Below are 21,797 nucleotides of genomic sequence, written 5' to 3' on the forward strand. Positions count from 1 at the left end.
GTTAAGTGGAGAACTTCATCTTCCTTGACAGACAATGCAAACAATTTGTGCCCCTTTAAAACTTCCTTTCTTGTTGGAAGTAAATCTTTCATTTGGATCATTCAAAAACTTTGAGTTTCTGCTGTGATTGTGTACAAGTTGTCATCCCTTGTTTATTTCTGGATAGACTTCCACATATTAAAGCTAGCATCTGTATTCTCCCTAAAAAAAAAAAAAAAAAAAAAAAAAAAAGAAAAGTGAATTATAGAAATAACACCTTCAAGAACCTACAAAATGAAAACTATTTTACAGTGATTATAAAATAAGAATAGAACTTATAAACTGATTGAAGTGATAAGACAAGGAATAAATACATGAAGAACAAAACTGTTTAAAAAATGAAATACTGGTTTGAAAAACAAATATTTTATTTTTAAAAACAACTTTATTGCAGTACTTTATATGTCATAAAATTTACCTATTTCGAGTGTACAAGTTAGCCATTTTTAGTAACTTAACTGAACCATTATGGTAATGGTGAAACTAAGAGGTGAAGCCAGCTGGACTTCCCGGGTTGAGTGGGGACTTGGAGAACTTTTCTGGCTAGCTGAAGGTTTGTAAATGCACCAATCAGCACTCTGTAAAAACGGACCAATCAGCACTCTGTAAAATGGACCAATCAGCGCTCTGCAAAATGGACCAATCAGCAGGATGTGGGCAGGGCCAAATAAGGGAATAAAATCTGGCCACCCAAGCCAGCAACTGCATCCTACTCAGGTCTGTTTCCAGACTGTGGAAGCTTTATTCTTTTGCTCTTCACAATAAATCTTGCTGCTGCTCACTCTTTGGGTTCATACTACATTTATGACCTGTAACACTGCAAAGGTCTGCAGCTTCACTCCTGAAGTCAGTGAGACAACAAACCCACCTGAAGGAATAAACAACTCTGGTCACGCCACCTTTAAGAGCTGTAACACTCATTGCAAAGGTCTGCGGCTTCACTCCTGCAGTCTGCGAGACTACAAACCCACCAGAAGGAACAAACAACTCCGGATGCACCACCTTTAAGAGCTGTAACATTCACTGCAAAGGTCTGTGGCTTCACTCCTGAAGTCAAGCAAGACCATAAACCCACTGGAAGGATGAAACTCCAGACACATCTGAACATCTGAAGGAACAAACTCCAGATACACCATCTTTAAGAACTGTAATACTCACTGCAAGGGTCTGCGGCTTCATTCTTGAAGTCAGCAAGACCAAGAACCCACCGGAAGGAACCAATTCTGGACACAAAACCATTAACATAAATCGGTTTTAGAATGGTTTGTCTCCTTAATAAGATCGCTCATGTCCATTTACACTTAATCCATGTCCCATACTTAGACCTAGACAATGAGTAAACTACTTTCTGTCTTTAGGAATTTGATGTTTCTGGACACTTCATATAAATAAAATTATACAATGTGTGGTCTCTTATATTTATCTTCTTTCACTAGGCATGATGTTTTTGAGATTTGTCCATAATTGAGTGGTCCCTGCAGCAGGGCAGGTTAGTGCTCAGGTTTCCCACTTTGGCAAGTTTGCCTCTGCTGCTCCGTCAGGGAGGGACAGCAGTGGGAAGGACACAGTGGCACCAAGCAGGCCTGGACCTCTGGGCAGCATGAACGGAACAGCTGCACACCGGAGGTCAGAAAATATGGGGGAGCAAGACCTAAGGCCATGTCTACTTCTGCCTTTGAGTGCCCAGGGTTTAGATCATCATGGCAGATTGAAGGCAAGACTAGATTGCAACTCCAACTTGAATGGACAGAGCAGCATGAAGAGGCTTGCATTGTGAATTTTAGCTCCGGATCCACTGCAAGAACAAGCCAGCAATCCTGAGGACCCAAAAACCCTCTGAAGGAGGCAAACGGTTCCCACAGGACCCAGGAGACACCCCTAAATACTGTGAGTGCCCCAACTGTGGAAGCAGGAAAGGGAGAGACTCCTCTCCCAAACACACAGCCCCACTGCAGAAACTGAAGGTCTGTTTGTGGGAGAAGTTTATGACCTTATGTGGAGCTGAGTCAGTTTAGAGAGCTGAGCAAATTACAGGGTAGAGGAAGCAGCATAAACGCCCCAGTAGCTTGCTGAGTCTCCAAGCAGGCCATTCCTGCCTGGCACACAGGGATTCACTGGAAGGGAGGCCAGAGGAATCGGGGAGAAAAGACCACAGGAAGAAGGAGAAGGAAATCTCCAGCTGTACTTTGTAGCAATATGGATGAGGTGAGATGCCTCCTGGCCAGAACCCAGGGGAGGGTGCAAATCCAGTGTGCAGACTTCACAGGTAGGGAGAAAAACCGAGTCCTTTTCTTTCACTGCTGGGAGGTGGGTAGCCTGGGGTAAGTTCTCAAGTCCAGCTCACTCACCACCTAGAAACAGACTTGGGGCTGTTGTGGGGCATGGTGTAAGTGAGACCAGTCCTTCGGTTGGCATGGGAACTGGGTGAGGCCCATGACTGCTGGCTTTCCCCCAATTCCCTGATAACCTACATTACTCAGCACAGGCAGCCATAATCCTCCTAGGTATCCAGCTCCGTATACCTGGGAACCTCACTCCCATCCCCCACAGCAGCAGAAGCAAGACCCACCCAAGGAGAGTGAACTTAGACATGCCTAGCCCTTCCCCTACTTGATACTCCTTCCCTAACCACTCTGGTCGCTGAAGACAAAGGGCATATAATTTTGGGAGTTCTAGGGCCCTGCCCACTGCCAGTTCCTCTCCATACTGCCACAGCTGATGCTCTCTGAAAAGCACCACCTCCCAGCAGAAGGCCAACCAGCACAAAAACAGAACATTAAACCATCAAACTAAGAACTCTCGTGAAGTCCATATCACCACCCTGCCACCTCCACTAGAACAGGCTCTGGTATACACAGCTGAGAGACCCATAGATGGTTCACATCACAGGACTCTGTGAAGACAGCCCCCAGTACCAGCCCAGAGCCAGGTATACTTGCTGGGTGACTAGACTCAGAAGAGAGACAAAAAAATCACTGCAGTTTGGCTTACAGAAAGCCACATCCATAGGAAAAGTTTGAGGGGAGGGAGTACTGTATAAAAGGAACACTCCATGAGACATTCTGAACAACAGCCTTCAGTTCTAGACCTTCCCTCTGACAAAGTCTACCCAAATAAGAAGGAACCAGAAAACCAACTCTGATAATATGACCAAACAGGGCTCTTTAACAACCCCCTCCCCCCAAAAATCACACTAGTCCACAAGCAATGGACTCAAACCTAGAAGAAATCCCTGATTTACCTGAAAAAGAATTCAGAAGGTTAGTCATTAAGCTAATCAGGAAGGCACCAGAGAAAGACGAAGCCCAATGCAAGGAAATCCAAATATTCAAGGAAATAGATAGCTTACAGAAAAAACAATAAAAAATTCAAGAAACAATGGACACACTTATAGAAATGCAAAATGCTCTGGAAAGTCTCAGCAATAGAACTAAACAAGTAGAAGAAAGAAATTCAGAGCTCGAAGACAAGGTCTTTTGCTGCAGGAAGTCTGGGACCCCGAACGGAGGGACCAGCTGAAGCCGTGGCAGAGGAATACAAATTGCCAAGATTTTATTTTAATATGGACATTTATCAGTTCCCACAATTAATACTTTTATAATTTCTTATGCCTGCCTTTACTGCAATCTCTGAACATAAATTGTGAAGATTTCGTGCAGATTTATCAGTTCCCAAATAATACTCTTATAATTTCTTATGCTTGTCTTTACTTTAATCTCATAATCCTGTTATCTTCTTAAGCTGAGAATGTACATAACCTCAGGACCACTATTGTACAAAGTGATTGTAAAACATGTGTTTTTGAACAATATGAAATCAGTGCACCCTGAAAAAGAACAGAATAACAACGATTTTCAGGGAACAAGGGAAGACAACCATAAGGTCTGACTGCCTATGGGGCAGGGCAGAATACAGCCCTATTTTTCTTCTTGCAGAGAGCCTATAAACAGATGTGAAGTAGGGGAGATACTGCTGAATTCTTTTCTCAGCAAGGAACAGAAATAATTAATACCCTGGGGAAGGATCGCATTCCTAGAGGGAGGTCTATAAATGGCTGCTCTTGGAGTGTCTGTCTTATGCAGTTGAGATAAGGACTGAAATATGATGCCCTGGTCTCCTGCAGTACCCTCAGGCTCACTAGTCTGAGGAAAAACCCCACCTTGGTGAAACTGAGGTCAGATTGGTTCTCTGCCCTCAAACCCTGTTTTCTGTTGTTTAAGATGTTTATCAAAACAATACATGCACAGCTGAACATAGACCCTTATCAGGAGTTTTTGATTTTGCCCTTTGCCTTGTGATCTTTGCTTTGTCCTTTGTCCTGTGATCTTTATTGCCCTTTGAAGCATGTGACCTTGTGACCTATTCCCTGTTCATATACTCACTCCCCTTTTAAAGTCCTTAATAAAAACCTACTGGTTTTGTGGCTCAGGTGGGCATCACAGACCTACCAATATGTGATGTCACCCCTGGCGGCCCAGCTGTAAAATTCTTCTCTTTGTACCCTTTCTCTTTATTTCTCAGACTGGCCGACACTTAGGGAAAATAGAAAGAACCTACATTGAAATATTGGGGGGCAGGTTCCCCTGATAGTCTTTGAATTAACCCAATCTACCTAAAACAAAGGAAAAAGAATAAGAAAAAAATAAACAAAGTCTCCAAGAAGTCTGGGATTATGTTAAATGACCAACTTAAGAATAAACAGTCTTCCTGAGGAAGAAGAGAATTCTAAAAGTTTGAAAACCATATTTGGGGGAATAATCAAAGAAAACTTCCCCGGTCTTCCTAGAGACCTAGACCTCCAAATACAAGACTCACAAAGAACATGTGGGAAATAAATCAAAAAAGATCATTGCCTAGGTACGTTGTCATCAGGTTAGCCAAAGTTAAGATGAAGGAAATACTCTTAAAAGCTGTGAGACAGAAGCAATAGGTAACCTATAAAGAAGACCTACCAGATTAACAGCAGATTTCTCAGCAGAAACATTACAAGCTAGAAGGTATTGGGGCTCTTTCTTCAGCCTTCTCAAATGAAACAATTACCAGCCAAGAATTTTGTATCCAGTGAAACTAAGTATCATATATGAAAGAAAGATACAGTCTTTTTCAGACAAACAGATGCTGAGAGAATTTGCCACTACTGAGCCACCACTACAAGAACTGTTAAAAAGAGCTCTAAATCTTGAAACAAACCCTAGAGATACATCAAAACACAACCTCTTTAAAGCATAAATCACACAGGACCTATAAAACAAAACTACAAGTTAAAAAGCAAAAAAAGGCCGGGCGCGGTGGCTCAAGCCTGTAATCCCAGCACTTTGGGAGGCCGAGACGGGCGGATCACGAGGTCAGGAGATCGAGACCATCCTGGCTAACACGGTGAAACCCCGTCTCTACTAAAAATACAAAAAACTAGCCGGGCGAGGTGGCGGGCGCCTGTAGTCCCAGCTACTCCGGAGGCTGAGGCAGGAGAATGGCGTAAACCCGGGAGGCGGAGCTTGCAGTGAGCTGAGATCTGGCCACTGCACTCCAGCTCGGGCGACAGAGCAAGACTCCGTCTCAAAAAAAAAAAAAAAAAAAAGCACACAGGTAACAAATAGCACAATGAATACAATGGTACCTTGTATCTCAATACTAACATTGAATGTAAATGGCCTAAGTGCTCCACTCACAAACCACTATCTTCTGCTGTCTGGAGACTCATCTAACACACAAGGACTCACATAAACTTAAAGTAAAGGAGTGGGAAAAGGCATTTCATGCAAATGGACAGCAAAAGTGAGCAGAGGTAACTATTCTTAAATCAGACAAAATAAACTTTAAAACAACAGCAGTTAAAAGAGACAAAGAGGGACACTGTATAATGGTAAAAGGCATTGTCAACAGGAAAATATCACAATCCTAAACATATATGCACCTAACACTGGAGCTCCCAAATTTATAAAACAATTACTAATAGACATAAGAAATGAGGTAGACAGCAACACAACAATACTGGGGGACTTCAAAACTCCACTGACAGCACTAGACAGGTCATCAAGACAGACAGTCAACAAAGAAACAATGGATTTAAATTATACCTAGGAACAAATGGACTTAACAGATACATACAGGACATTCTGTTCAACAGCTCATGGAAATTTCTCCAAGATAGACCATACAATAGGCCATAAAATAAGCCTCAATAAATTTAAGAAAATTGAAATTATGTCAAGCACTCTCAGGCCACAGTGGAATAAAACTATAAATAACTCCAAAAGGAACCTTCAAAACGATGCAAATACATGGAAATTAAATAACTTAGTCCTGAATGAGCATTGGGTCAAAAATGAATCAATGTGGAAATTTAAAAATCCTTTGAACGGAATAACAATAATGACACAACCTATCAAAACCTCTGGGATACAGCACAGGTGGTGCTAAGAGGAAAGTTCATAACCCTAAATGCCTACATCAAAAAGACTGAAAGAGCACAAACTGACATTCTAAGGTCACACCTGAGGGAACTAAAGAAACAAGAATAAACAAACCCAAACAGAAGAAAGCAAATAACCAAGATTAGAGCATAACTAAATGAAATTGAAACAAAAATCATACAAAAGATAAATGAAACAGAAAGCTATTTTTTGAAAAGATGAATAAAATTGATATACCACCAGCAAGATAAACCAAGAAAAGAAGAGAGAAAATCCAAATAACGTCATTAAAAAATGAAACAGGAGATATTACAATTGTCATGATGGAAATACAAAAGATAATTCAAGGTTACTATGAACACCTTTATGTGCATAAACTAGAAAACCTAGAAGAGATGGATAAATGCCTGGAAAAATACAAACCTCCTATCTTAAATTAGGAAGAATTAGACACCTAAACAGACCAATAACAAGCAGTGAGATTAAAATGTCAGTTTAAAAATTACCAACAAATAAATGTCCAGGACCAAAAGGATTCACAGCAGAATTCTAGCAGCCACTCAAAGAATAATTGGTACCAATATTTTTGACACTATTACACAAGATACAGAAAGAAGTAATCCTCCCTAATTCATTCTCTGAAGCCAGTATCACTCTAATATCAAAATATGGAAAGGACATAACCAAAAAGGAAAACTACAGACTGATATCCTTGATAAACATACATGCTAAAGTCCTTAACAAAATACTAGGTAATTGAATGCAACAACATATCAAAAAGATAATCCACCATGATTAGGTGGGTTTCATATCACGGATGCAGGGATCGTTGAACATATGCAAGTCAATAAATGTGACACACTACATAAACAGAATTAAAAACAAAAATAACATTATCATCTCAATAGATGCAGAATAAAGCATTTGACACAATCCAGCATTTTTTTATGATTCAAACTCTCAGCAAAATTAGTGTACAAGGGATATATCTCAATGTAATAAAAGCCATCTATCACAGACCCACAGACAACATAATACTGAATGGGGAAAAGTTGAAAGCATTTTCCCTGAGAACTGGAACAACACAAGGATGATCACTTTCAACCCTCCCCTTCAACGTAGTACTGGAAGTCCTAGCCAGAGCAATTAGACAAGAGAAAGAAATAAAGGGCATTCAAATTGGTAAAGAAAAAGTCAAACTGTTACTGTTTGCTGACTATATAATCATTTACCTTGAAATCCCCAAAGACTTCTCCAGAAAGCTCCTAGAACTGATAACAGAATTCAGCAAAGTTTCCAGATACAAGATTAATGTACGTAAATCAGTAACTCTTCTATACGCCAACAGTGACTAAGCAGAGAATCAAATCAAGAACTCAACCCCTTTTACAATAGCTGCAAAAAAAACTGAAAGACTTATGAATATACCTAACCAAGGAGTGAAAAGATTTCTAAAAGGAAAACTACAAAACACTGCTAAAAGAAGTCATAAATGACACACACAAAAAATGGAAGCACATCCCATGCTCACAGATGGGTAGAATCAATATTATGAAAATGACAATACTGCCAAAAGCAATCTATGAATTCAATGCAATCCCCACCAAAATACCACCATAATTCTTCACAGAATTAGAAAAAAACAATTCTAAAATTAATTTGGAACCAAAACAGAGCCCACATAGCCAAAGCAAGACTAAGCAAAAAGAACAAACCTAGAGGCATCACACTGCCTGATTTCAAACTATACTATAAGGCCATAGTCACAAAAACAGAATGGTACTTGTATAAATATAGGCATATAGACCAATGGAACAGAATAGAAAACCCAGAAATAAACTCAAATACTTACAGCCAACTGATCTTCAACAAAGCAAACAAAAACATGAAGTGGGGGAAAGGAAATCCTTTTCAACAAATGGTGCTGGAATAACTGGCTAGCCACATGTAGGATAATAAAACTGGATCCTCATCTCTCACATTACACAAAAATTAACTCAAGATGGATTAAGGACCTAAATCTAAGATGTAATACTATAAAAATTCTAGAATATAACTTAGAAAAACCCTTCTAGATGTTGGCTTCAGCAAGAATTTCATGACCAAGAACCCAGAAGCAAAATAAAAAAAAAAAAAGATAAATAGTTGGAACTTAATTAAACTAAAGAGATTTTGCATGGCAAAAAAAAAAAAAAAAAAAAAAAAAAAGTCCACAGAGTACACAGACAGCCCACAGAGTGGGAGAAAATCTTCACAATCTATATACATCTGACAAAGGACTAATGTCTAGAATCTACAACGAACTCAAATCAGTAAGAAAAAAACAAACAATCCCACCAAAAAGTGGGTTAAGGACATGAATAAAGAATTCTCAAAATAAGATATACAAATGGCCAACAACCATATGAAAAAAAATGCTCAACATTACTAATGATCAGGGAAACGCATATAAAAGCCACAATGTGATACCTCCTTACTCCTGCAAGAATGGCCATAATCAAAATATCAAAAACAGTAGATGTTGATGTAGATGCAGTGATCAGGGAGCACTTTTACACTGCTGGTGGGAATGTAAACTAGTACAGCCACTATGGAAAACAGTGTGGAGATTCCTTAAATAACTGAAAGTAGAACTACCATTTGATCCAGCAGTTCCACTACTGGGTATCTACCCAGAGGAAAAGAAGTTATTACACAAAAATGAAACTAGCACACACATGTTTCCAGCAGTACAATTCACAATTGCAAAATCGTGAAGCCAATCCCAATTCCCATCAATCAATGAGTGGATTAAAAAAAACTGTGGTATATATATCTTGTGAAACACTACTCAGCCATAAAAAGGAATGAATTTACATAAGAGCATTTGCAGCAACTTAGATGAGATTGGAGACTAACATTCTGAATGAGGTAACTCAGGAATGGAAAAACCAAATATTATATGTTCCCATTGATATGTGGGAGCTAAGCTATGAAGATGCAAAGGCATAAGAATGATACAATGGACTTTGGGGTTTTGGGAGAAAGTGTTGGAAGGGGGCAAGGGAAAAAACACTACATTTATCATGCAGTGTATGCTGCTTGGGTGATGGGTATACCAAAATCTCACAAATCATCACTAAAGAATTTATTCATATAACCAAATACCACCTGTACTTTAACAACTTATAAAAAATAAAATTAAAAATAACATGTTTTTAAAAAAGTAAAAAGGTTAAAAAAGAGATTCACCCATGGTTTAGTAAGTGTCAGTTTATTTTTATTGGTGAACAGTCTTCCATCATATAGACAGTTCACCATTTCTTTTTTTCTATCCATCTACCATTTGATAAAATATAGTTTCCATATTTTAGCTATTAGGAATAATGCCACTATGAACACCCATGCATAAGTATCTCTGTGGATACATGTTTTAGTATTGCGTTGGCAGACACCTAGGAGTGGAATTACTGCCTGGTAGTCTTAGGTTTAACTCCTTGGAAAACTTCCAAACTATTTGAAAAACAAAGGATTTCTAAAAATTAAAATATATCTGTTGAAGGTTAAAACTTTTTGAAAATCCAATTCTAATTCTACACTTGGCTATTTTGAAATATACAATAAATTATTGTTAATTATAATCACCCTATTATGCTACTGAACACTACATCTTATTTCTCCTGCTTAATTGTATATTTGTACCCTTTAGCTATTCTGTCTTTATTCCCATCTTTTCACTAACCTTTTCTAGCTTCTGGTTAACCATGATTCTACTCTGTATCTCCATAAATTTAACTGTGTTTTAGTCAGCAAATATTAGTGAGAACATGTGATATTTTTCCTTTTTTGCCTGGTTTATTTAACTTAACATAATGTCTTCCAGTTCCATCCATATTGTTGCAAATGACAGTGTATTTCATTCTATTTTGTGGCTAAACACTATTCCGTGGTGTATATATACCACATTTTTCTATCCATTCATTTGCTGATGCATGCTTAGGTTTATTTCATATCTTGGCTATTGTCAGCACAGCTGCAATAAACATCAGAGTGCACATGTCTCTTCAATACACTTATTTCATTTCTTTTGGATATATACCCAGCAGTGGAATTGGTGGATTGTATGGTACATGGTAGTTCTATTTTCAGTTATTTGAGAAACAATACTGTTCTCCACAGTGGTTGTTCTAATTTACATTCATACCCACAGATTACAAGGGTTCCCCTTTCTCCATATGCTTGCCAGCATTTGTGATTGCCTGTCTGTTGGATAAAAGTCAATTTAACTGGGGTGAGATGCTATCTCATTGTGGTTTTAACTGTCATTTCTCTGATGATTAGTGATGTTGAATATTTTTATATACCAGTTTGCCATTTGTATGTCTTATTTTGAGAAATGTCTGCTCAGATATTTTTTCCCATTTTTAATTGGACTATTTGTTTTTTTCCTATTGAGTTGTTTGAGCTCTTTGTACATTCAGATAGCTAGTTTGCAAATATTTTATTTTATGAGTTGTATCTTCACTAAGTTGACTGTCTTTGTGTGATACAATTTGTCCATTTTTGCCTTGGTTGCCTGTTTTTGTGGGATATTGCTCACAAAATTTTTGCTCAGACCAATGTCCTGGAGTGTTTTCACAAGTTTTTCTTCTACTGGTTTTATAGTTTCTAGTCTTAGATTTAAGTTTTTATCCCATTTTGATTTAACTTTTATATATGGCAAAAAAAAAAAAGGAGTCGTTTCATTCTTCTGCATATGAATATCCATTTTCCCAGCATCATTTATTAAATAAACTGCCCTGTCTTCAATGTATGTTCTTGACAAATGAGTTGACTATAAATGCATGGATTTATTTTTTGGTTTTATATTATCTTCCATTGGTCTATGTGTCTGTTTTTATGTCCATACCACACCACTTTGGTTACAATAGCTTACAGTATAATTTGAAGTCAGGTAATGTGATGCCTCCAGGTTTGTACTTTTTGGTCAAGGTTGCTTTGACTATTCTTGGTCTGCTCTTTGTGGATCCATATAAATTTTATAACTTTTTTTTCTGTGAAGATATCATTGGTATTCTGATAGAGATTTCATTGAATCTGTAGATCAATTTGGGTAGCAGAGACATTTTAACAATAATCATTCTTCTAATCAATATACGTAGAATTCTTTCTTTTTTCGTACCTTTTCACAAGGACAGGTCTGGTGTTTACAAAATCCCTTAGCTTTTGCTGATATGTAAAAACACTTATTTCTGTTTTTTATTTGAAGAATAATGTTGCTGGATATAATATTCTAAGTTGGAAGTTTTTTCCTTTAGCACTTTGAATATTTTACTCCCTTCTGACCTGTAAAGTTTCCACTGAGAAGTTTGATTCCAGACATACTGGAGCTCCTTAATTGTTATTTGATTATTTTTTCTTGCTGCTCTTAATATCCTTCGCTTATCCTTGACGTTTGAAAGTTTATTATATGCCTCGAGGTACCCTTATTTGGGTTGAATTTGCTTGCTATTCTTTGATCTCCTTGTACCTGAATATTTATATCTTTCTCTAAGTTTGGAAAGTTCTCTTTTATTATTTCTTTGAATAATCTTTCTCCTTCTATCTCTCTCTCTCTCTACAATCACTTTAGGGCCAATAATGTAGATTTCCCTTTTGATGCTATTCTGTAAATCTAGGCATAGTATATTATTTTTTATCCTTTTTCTCCTCGAACTGTAGATTTCCATACAGCCTGTATTTCAGCTCATTGATTTTTTTCTTCTGCTTAATCAGTTCTGCTTTTGAGAGATTCTGATGCATTTTTCAATGTGTCATCTGAATTTTTCAGTTCCAGAATTTCTGCGTACATATATATATATATATATATATATAATGACTGTTAAATTTCTTTGAAGTTTGTTGAGCTTCCTCAAAACAGCTATTTTGAATTCCCTGTCTGAAAGTTCATATATCACTTCAGAATTGGTCATAAGTGACCTACTTAGAATATTTTGTGAGGTCATGTTTTCCCAGATGTTCTTGGTGATTGAGAATGTTTGTTGATGTTTGGACATAGAAGAGATTGATATTTATTCCAGTCTTCACAGTCTGGGCTTGTGTGTACCCATTCTTCTTGAGAGGGCTTCCCAGGAATTCAAAAGAAATTGTGTTGTGACCTAAGCCTATGTTCAATACAGCCATTTTAGCACTAATGGGTACCCTAAACCCAGGTATGCTGTGACTCTTGCACACTCTTAAATAGACAGCTTTGATGGACTTGGGTAAGGCAATGGATAATTCCATGGGTTACCAGGTAGTTTCCCTCTCTTTCTCTTTCCCCAGGTCAGAAGGAATTTCTCGTCACATTGGGCTGTGTAGAGTTGCATGACAGGAGACACAAATACTCCCATGGCCACCATAGTGGCACTGCACTGGGTCACATGTAAAACCTTGCAGACCTGCACAGTTCTAGGGCTCATCTACTATGGCACACAGCCATGGCTGCTTGGCTGCCATTGGTGTTTATTCTAGGCAAAGACCCATTTATTCAGCAGGTGGTGAATTCTACGATTGAGTTCATCCCATTACAGCTGAGGATTCCCTTTTTGCCTAGAGTAGATCTAGAAATGCTGTCCAGGAGTAAAGAACTGGAACTGGGGGCTTCGGAAGTCTGCCTTCTGCTTTATTTTACTGTGACTGAGTTGGTACCTAGCGATGACTTAATTTTTAACAATCTATGGACTTTGTCATGTTTTGTATTCAATATTGACCTTCTCAAAAAGCATTTGTTAAAGATTGATTTTTCTTCAAAATTTGAAAAAAATATTTTAAACACATTATTAATTATACATAGGAGAAGATTTATATTGGGGAAAATGTATTTACTTTTAAGAATAGAATAAATTATTCCAAAGTTGTATTTTAAATGTATTTTTTCTGACAGTAAATCCAACAAAGGGAATACAGTTGCTCATCTGACTCTGAAAAAAAAAAAAAAACAGGAGGTGGAGAGTAACTGATACAGATATTTTCTATTGGAAAATATGAGAAACAGGCCTATTTGTTAGGACTTAGCATCAGGTCTTTTATTTGTCAGATTTTCCCTTGTCAAAATTACTGCACTGCTGCATTTCCTCTGTTGGAAATATCTTTAACGTCATAGTTTACACTTTCAGGCCCAGTGGCATCTGCACTGTGACAGTAGTTCCAGCCCTTGCTTGCAAGAAGTGTTAAAGGAACTACTATGTCAAAATTCCCTTTCCTTGCCTGACTGAGCTCCTAATTCATCTTCTCCACTGGGCCATAACTATCATCCTAATCCCAGGGTTTTAAAATATTTAAAACTAATAACTCATTGTTTTTTCACTGAACTTTTTCTAAATTTCTCTTATCTCAGAAAGTAGGAAATACATACGTCTTAGCCTTGGTCTTATAAATTTTTATTCCATCCCTATTTCTTCCTAAATTCCAATAGTCACATGTTTTTGTCAAGGCTCAATACTCTTTGAGTAGCAGCCTACAATGGATCTTCATTATCTATACCCCAATATCAAACAATCTGGAACCTGGGGAAAACTGTTTTCACATAATCTAATTGGCTTACTTCACTCCATTTGCTGCCAAATCTACCTGGAAATATACAGGCAGCCTTAACAACCTTTATGCTAAAAAGAAGCCCATAAATAATTTGACAGTTATGTTTTCCATGTTTACTTCCTGATTTTTATGACCTCAGTAATACAAGCCCAGCTAATAATCTATCTACTCTACTTTGGCTTTTTGTGAAATGCTCCATTAATAAATCAAAATAAAAAGTAATCAAAGATCTAAATTCTGTGGGCAACCATTTTCTTAGACTTAACTACAATTTTAATGTGCAATTTTTGCATGCTGAATATTAATATTCTTTTGTGGGTGGGTTGTGCATGTACATGAGTGAATATAAAATTAAGACCTGTTCATCTCCAAAGGAGAAAAAGGTTAATACTGACGACATCAGAGGATAACATTTTGAATGTAACATGAAAAGAATATATTCATCCAATTACTCCCATTAAACTTCCACAAACATTTTTCCATTATATTCCTTCTTGGTTTTCCGTGTTTTATACAACAAGGAAAAAACATTACTTGTGATTTGAAGAAACGGCTGTGTGTTGTAGTGTTGTGAGTCTATTGGAAGTAGATGGCCTTAAATCTAAAAGCCAGAAAAGATGACCAACTTAAAATCAAAGCAATTAAGGTCACTATTTCCTTTGAAACAAAAAGAAATCTTCCAGTGTGTACCTGTACACTATACATATATTCAAAATCACCTACAAAAGAAAAGTTAGAATATCCACATAGACAGTTATCATTGTGATATGATTTTGTTCTTCCTAATTTTCAAAATGATTTCATGACTATTTAAAACAGAGACGATATGTAGCCAGAAGATGCCATCCATGGCTATGGACCACAACGGTTAAGAATGTAACGAGGCTTTTACATTTAATCAAGATAATTATAACACCCATTAAGTAGTACTGCAAGAAAATTAGTTTGAGGAGTGACAATGAAACAGAGGCACGGCATTTCAAGAAAAACTATATAAGAACAATGCATTCTAGAGAAGAATTAGCATGGTTTCTTAAAATTGTAAATTTTGCTAAATCATTAGTTGAATTTGTCTTCTTTGACAAGGGTCTAAAGAATTTATTCTGGGTTATAATCCATTACCTAGGCATATGCACTTAAGAAAAATGTATCTTCCATCTTCTCTTTGTTTTACTCAGATATCCCAATCTCCTTCCTGCTTCAGGATCTCTGTCCTTTTTATGGCTGCTTCCTCTCTATCACTCTGTCTCAGCTCAAATGTCACCTCCTCCTCAGAGTTCCTTCTTAAGTAGCTAAGGTGACTCAGCCATTCCCAGACCATCCTAACCGAAGTAGAAGGTCCTACTCATCACTGTGATTTATTTTCTTTTTAGTGCTCAGTACAATTCAAAACTATGTATTTTTTTATTTATTGTGTGTTTCCCTCTAACAGAATGTGAGCACTTGAGAGAGGGGTTCGTGTCTATCTTGTTCACTAGAGCGTAATGGCACATCACATGGTTGAACAGATTTTGAACAAACCATTTTGTAGGCCCATAAGATTGATCTTTTCCTTTCCCCTAAAGACTCTGCACTAGGTAAAAAATTATGGAAATAGGCAGAAAGAAGTACACACGAGTATTCTCAATGAACCACTTTGCTTCTCCCTGGTAAATAAACACACTGTACAAATGTTCATAATATGAATTATAATTTGCATAAGCCAATGTTGATAAGCAAGTAATTTTTAAGTGAAGCATAAATGCCTATGATAAAGATGAATAATTCTAAAGGGTTAGGCTTGACCCACAAAGTCCATTTGATGCTCATAATGCTGCCTTATTGCGGAGACTACGTGGACTTGGAGCTAAAGTTGGGAAGAGACACAAAAACTCAATATCAGCCTTTGTTCACTATACATACTTTTTATGTACCCTAAGGTTTTGCTATTTCTAACACATTATTTTTCTGCCATACCAAGGTAAGAAATGTTGCAGCAAGTGGTTATTTTGTTTTTAAGCATAATAGTTAATGGCTTTTTCTGCTGTAGTTTTTTTAAGCTATTACTTTTATCTAAATCCCCTGCCTTATTTTGACTGACATACTAATTAACTGGGTAAATTTTTTACAACCACATCTCATTATGAATATGAATCAATGTATCCCTCCCATCATATTTAATTCAAGCTCACCCTCCTCTTCCATTACTCAGATGACAAGCTGACAAAGAGAAAAGCTTTAATTCTGTTTTTTTGCTTTTTTTTTTTTTCTTGGTGGGAAAATGATGATACAATGGATAACTTACATGCTCATTTCATCCAGTTCTAACTTACGGTCCTGAGCACTCTAACAGTTTGGAGGTCTTTCTCATCTGAGTTTATAGCATGTGTAGATTTTGTTAACAAAATAAATTTAGTATTAGTTAGATAAAAACATCAAGTACAAATCCGTGGTTTCATTCTACAAAAATACATATTGCATCTCATTAGAAAAAGCTGGTTAGGATTTCGGATCATATCTCCATATTTTTTTAAGAAGTATTTTCAGGCCCCTAGGGGTTGAGTCAAACAAATGCTAAGTTGGAGCCAGTCTCCACTGTTCTACTAGCTCTTATCTACCTTTTCCAAACCTACATTCTGAAGTATAACGCATGTCAGTTATCTCTTCCCCAGCTCAGGTGATTTACATGATCTTGGAAAACACATTTCAAGTATTTGAGGTGGTCTTTACTATCCACCTATGTCCAGTTTCCAGAGATTTATCCACGTTCAGCTTCTCACAGAGCACATTGAACTTCTCCATCTCTGAGCTGTCGGTAAAAAGTGGAAAGGAGAACAAATGTGCTTTTCTTCTTCTCTGTCCTAATACTACTAAAAACATAGTTTAAAAGTCCAAAAAGGGCCGGGTGCGGTGGCTCCCGCCTGTAATCCCAGCACTCTGGGAGGCCGAGGCAGGCAGATTATGAGGTCAGGAGATTGAGGCCATCCTGGCTAACACGGTGAAACCCTGTCTCTACTAAAACTACAAAAAATTAGCCGGTGGTGGTGGCGGGAGCCTGTAGTCCCAGCTACTCGGGAGGCTGGGGCAGGAGAATGGCTTGAACCCAGGAGGCGGAGCTTGCAGTGAGTCAAGATCACTCCACTGCACTTCAGCCTGGGCAACAGAGAGAGACTCTATCTCCAAAAAAAAAAAAAAAAAAAAAAAAAATTCCAAAAGGATAGAAACTTCTTATTAAGAGTTTGAGAAGAGTACCATCAGTAGAAGGAAAATACATTTTTAAAAGGCAAAGAATAATTAATTAAAAATGAATAATAACATTAATAGTTAGCAAAACCAGCCTGAGAAAAACTTAGCTTTTTCTAAGTTTTTAGAAACTTAGAAAATGAGGCAGAGGATATAGTCCAGATGGTTCAAGTCTGGATGATGAGGCAGAGGATATAGTCCAGAAGGTTCAAGTCGATGTAGCAGAAACGCAAGAAGCCTCAGGATCAGACTATCCAGGGACTAAAGGCAGTGAGATGAGACTTGGAAATGCATTGTGTGGAAAAGCGGACCTCAGTCCCATACTTCTCCCCATTTGAGAATGCAAAATATCTAAGGAGTTAAATAATTTCCTCCGAGACAAAATAGGGTGAGTGAAAGCTTCTATTCAAAGAAAAATGGATATTTTCCCAACAAAGGCCTCACATTTCTGGAATTCGGAAACTGTCTGCACAGAGACCAGTTCCCCAACTACTGACACAGAAGTGAAGCTCCTTGAGAGGCAAGCCCACCCAGAACACAGAGTACCCCTGCAGGTTTTTCCAACGAAAAGAGGAGAATTTGGAGAGAAAACCCTGGGAAGCGTCCTCAGATAATTTTTAAAATATATTCAATTCATACAGCTTGAATGGCATGTTAATGAAAAGTGAATAGAAAACAAGGGAACTTCCTCCAGAAAACTTGAGGAAATTATGAAATTAAAATTCTTTAGAAGGGATGGGAACTAATTGTGACAAAGAAATGGAAATAGAGAAATATCTGTAAAATAAAAATGATCTAACCAAGTGGTCCAATGTAAGAATTAAAAGGCATCACACAAGGAAAAAAATGAAAAAAAAAATCAAAACAGTAATATCTGAGAGATCACTGTAGTTGGAATCCAGCTGTGATCTTGGTTCGTGTCTCTTATCTAAGTTATAACTTTTATCCTCACTCTTTTCTCTGCTTTTCTCAGAATTATATGACTAGAAAGTTTTTTTCTTCAATCCACGGCCTAAGTTACTCTATATTAAAGAAATAGATACTTATTTTATGTTAGCTAAAGTATTAAATATTTTCTTCTAAAAATTATATATACAAATGCACATATTCTGTATATGTATAAAAATATGTATATTCTATGTACATATACAGATATGGTCAAATATATGTGCTATATCAGGTATATATTTTAAATACATATATTCTAATATTTCTCTATATACAGTTTTTATAAAAATACTTTTTGCAAATTGTAAAAATAAAAAAAATTATAAATGAGTGGAAATCAAGACATTTATAAGAAATTTTGCAATGTACAGTCTTGAGCCTCTTGTTACCAGCAAATTAATTAAGTAGATCAGATGGTAGATCAGATGGTAGATACCAATGTTGCATGGGTTGTTCTAGTATTCTTTTACATTTGAAGCCTTTTCCTTCAATTACTCTTATGATCTGCTAATTTTTGCCATTCTTTGTTCTTAAATCCTTCTAAAAAGGCCCATCACTACTGAAAGTTTCCTATATATAAAACACAATAAAACATATATAGTGTATACACATACATAAGAATGTTTATTTGTATATACTTAAAATATAATCTAAAAACTTTATGCTGTCAAGTTAGGTGCCAAACTTTATTAAATATTAATTCATTTTTAAGACCCTATTGAAAGATACAAAGAGTCGGAGAGGGAAGACCACAACAAAACCATTATTAGATAATTTAACACCCCTGAAAGTGAGCATTATAGGTTTCTTTCCACACATTTATGAATGTAGATGTTAGTTTTATATAATATAATCATTAAATACATATTATTTCCACCTTTAAAATATTAACTTTTAATTTATTTAAATAAAACTGAAGAAAATGACTGAAGTGACAAGTTTTCTAAATATGTTTCCACAAAAGTATGGTAGTTCTGAAATAAAATATTTCTAAGGTTAAGAAGGATGCAGCCTTAGAATATTGAAGAAGCTACTTTTTGGATTCCATGTTTAGATTACATACATCAGTTATTGAGTGTGAGGTATGGAAGTTGAGAAAATTATCATTGTTACAATTATTTCTAATTTTTAGCCCCCACTTCCCAATACTGTGTTTGAAAGTTTATTATTATTTCTATTCTGCTAACTTTTTGAACATTTAAATTGTTCTTTTAAAACATTTACACTCAAATTTTAGGCTTACTTATATACCTCCAGTTAGTTTAATATAATTCAGTTGAACAATTTGAATTATGTTTTTAAAGAGAGTTATATTTTGTTTTTAAATAGTTTTTTTTCCTTTCAGAAGAGTAAATGAATGCTGCCTTTTATAAGAACTTTTATTAATTTTTTAAAATAACAAAATGCAATATACACACAAAAATATTTAAAACAATCACTAAGAGTAATAAATGCATAAAGTCAACATCCTTATAATCATGTCAAAATATAGACCAGAACTCTGATTATAAACCTCTTTTGCCCCTAGAGGTACTACTATAGTTACAAGTATAATATTTACATTAATGTTCTTTATATTTTATAATTTTTCTGTGTTTCCTTAAGATACCATTTAGTTTTCCTGCTTTGAAATTGTATACATATTGACACAAATTATGCAGTTTGGGGTTGTGGCTCTTCATTTCTGAATTAGTAATTTGTTTCATTGTTGTACAGTATTTCATTGAATGACTGTACCATAAATTATTCATTTATTATTTGATAGTCACTTCTGTTGATTCCTGGTCTTGTGTGTCATACAATGCTGCTGCGAACATTCTTCTGTGTCTACCTAGGTATGCATGCATATGAGTTCTTCTCCCATCTACATCCAGGAGTGAAACAGTTGGATCATAACCTATATATTACTTCCATTTAGCTAGATAATGCAAAGTGTTTACCAGGCTAGAGATTTACATGACCATAGAGAAATGTTTAAGATATCCCATTGTTCCACATCCTAATAAACAAACAGCAACTCTGGTTACAAATGAAATTGAACAGCTTTTTAATTTATTTCATTGGCTATTTGGATTTCTTTTTATGTGAAGTGCCATATTTCTATTTAGTCATCTCTCTGTTATTGGTTTATTCTAACACTTTGTTCCAGGTTGGGCTAATTCCTTCTTATCTTCCTAGGTTTCTAATGAGGAATTTTTAAAAGTTCATTCATATGTCTTTTCTAGTTACTGTCATGAGAAAATTATCTAAATAATCTTCTAGATGAAAATACCTTTTTTTTGCTATCTGGAAGCTTTTTTGAATCATCGCTTACAGTAATGTTCTAAAATTTCACAACAATCTATCAAGGGTTGACTTTTTCTTTTAAATCACTTTATTGAGGTATGATTGATATACACTAAACTGTACATATGTGATGTATATAACTTAATGGGTTTGGAGATAAGTATAAACCCATGAAACCATCACCATAATTTATGCCATAAACCTATCCATCACCTCCAAAAGTTTCCTCCTGCTGTCTTTATTATTATTGTTATTATATTATTGTGACAAGAATACTTCACACAAGATCTACCCTCAGCAATTTTTAAGTATACAGTACAGTACCATCAACTATAAGCATTATGCTGTACAGTAGATCTCTAAGACTTACTCATCTTACATAACTGAAACTTTTTATCCTTAGATTAATAATTCTGGATTCCTGCCTCCCCTTAGTCCCTAGCAACCACTATTCCCTTCTCTGCATCTATGAGTTTGACTACATTAAACTCCTCATATAAGTTGGATCCTATAGTATTTTTCCTTCTGTGGCTTGTCTACTTCACTCATCATAATGTCCTCCAGGTTCATCTATGTTGTTGCATAGAGAAGAATTTACTTCGTTTTGGAGGCTGAAAAATATTCCATTGTATGTATATATCATATTCTCATTATTCATTTATCTGTCAATGGACATATAGGTTGCTTTCATGTCTTGATTTTTGTCAATAATGCTTAAATGAACATGAGTATACAGATATATCTTTGAAATCCTTATTTCAGTTCCTTTGAATATATATCCAGAAGTAGGATTGCTAGATCTCGTGGTAGTTCTACTCTTAATTTTCTGAGGAACTTCCAAGTACGTTCCATGGTGGCTGCACCAATTTACATTTTCACCAATGGTGTACAAAGATTTCTTTTTCTCCACACCCTAACCAATACCTATTATCTCTTACATTTTTAATAATACTAGTCCTGAACAAGTGATATCTCATTGTGGTTTTAATTTGCATTTCCCTGATGATTACTGATGGGACACACCTCTTCATGCACCTGTTGGATGTTTGTCTGTCTTCTTTGGAGAAATGTCTATTCAGGTCCCTTGCTGATTTTTAAATCAGATTATTATTTTTGTGATCGAGTTGTAGAAGTTTTTCCCATATTTTGGATATTAACTATCAAATGTTTAATTTGCAAATATTTTCTCCCATCCCATAGGTAGCCTTTTTATTTTCTTTGCTGTTCAGAAATATAGTCCCACTGGTCTATTTTCAATCTTGTTTCTTGTGTCATTTGGTGTCATATCAATGACATAATTGCCAAAGCCTATGTCAAATAGATTTTCCCCTA

The sequence above is a fragment of the Piliocolobus tephrosceles genome, chromosome 9 (genome assembly GCF_002776525.5).
Source record: "Piliocolobus tephrosceles isolate RC106 chromosome 9, ASM277652v3, whole genome shotgun sequence".
Taxonomy (NCBI): Eukaryota; Metazoa; Chordata; class Mammalia; order Primates; family Cercopithecidae; genus Piliocolobus; species Piliocolobus tephrosceles.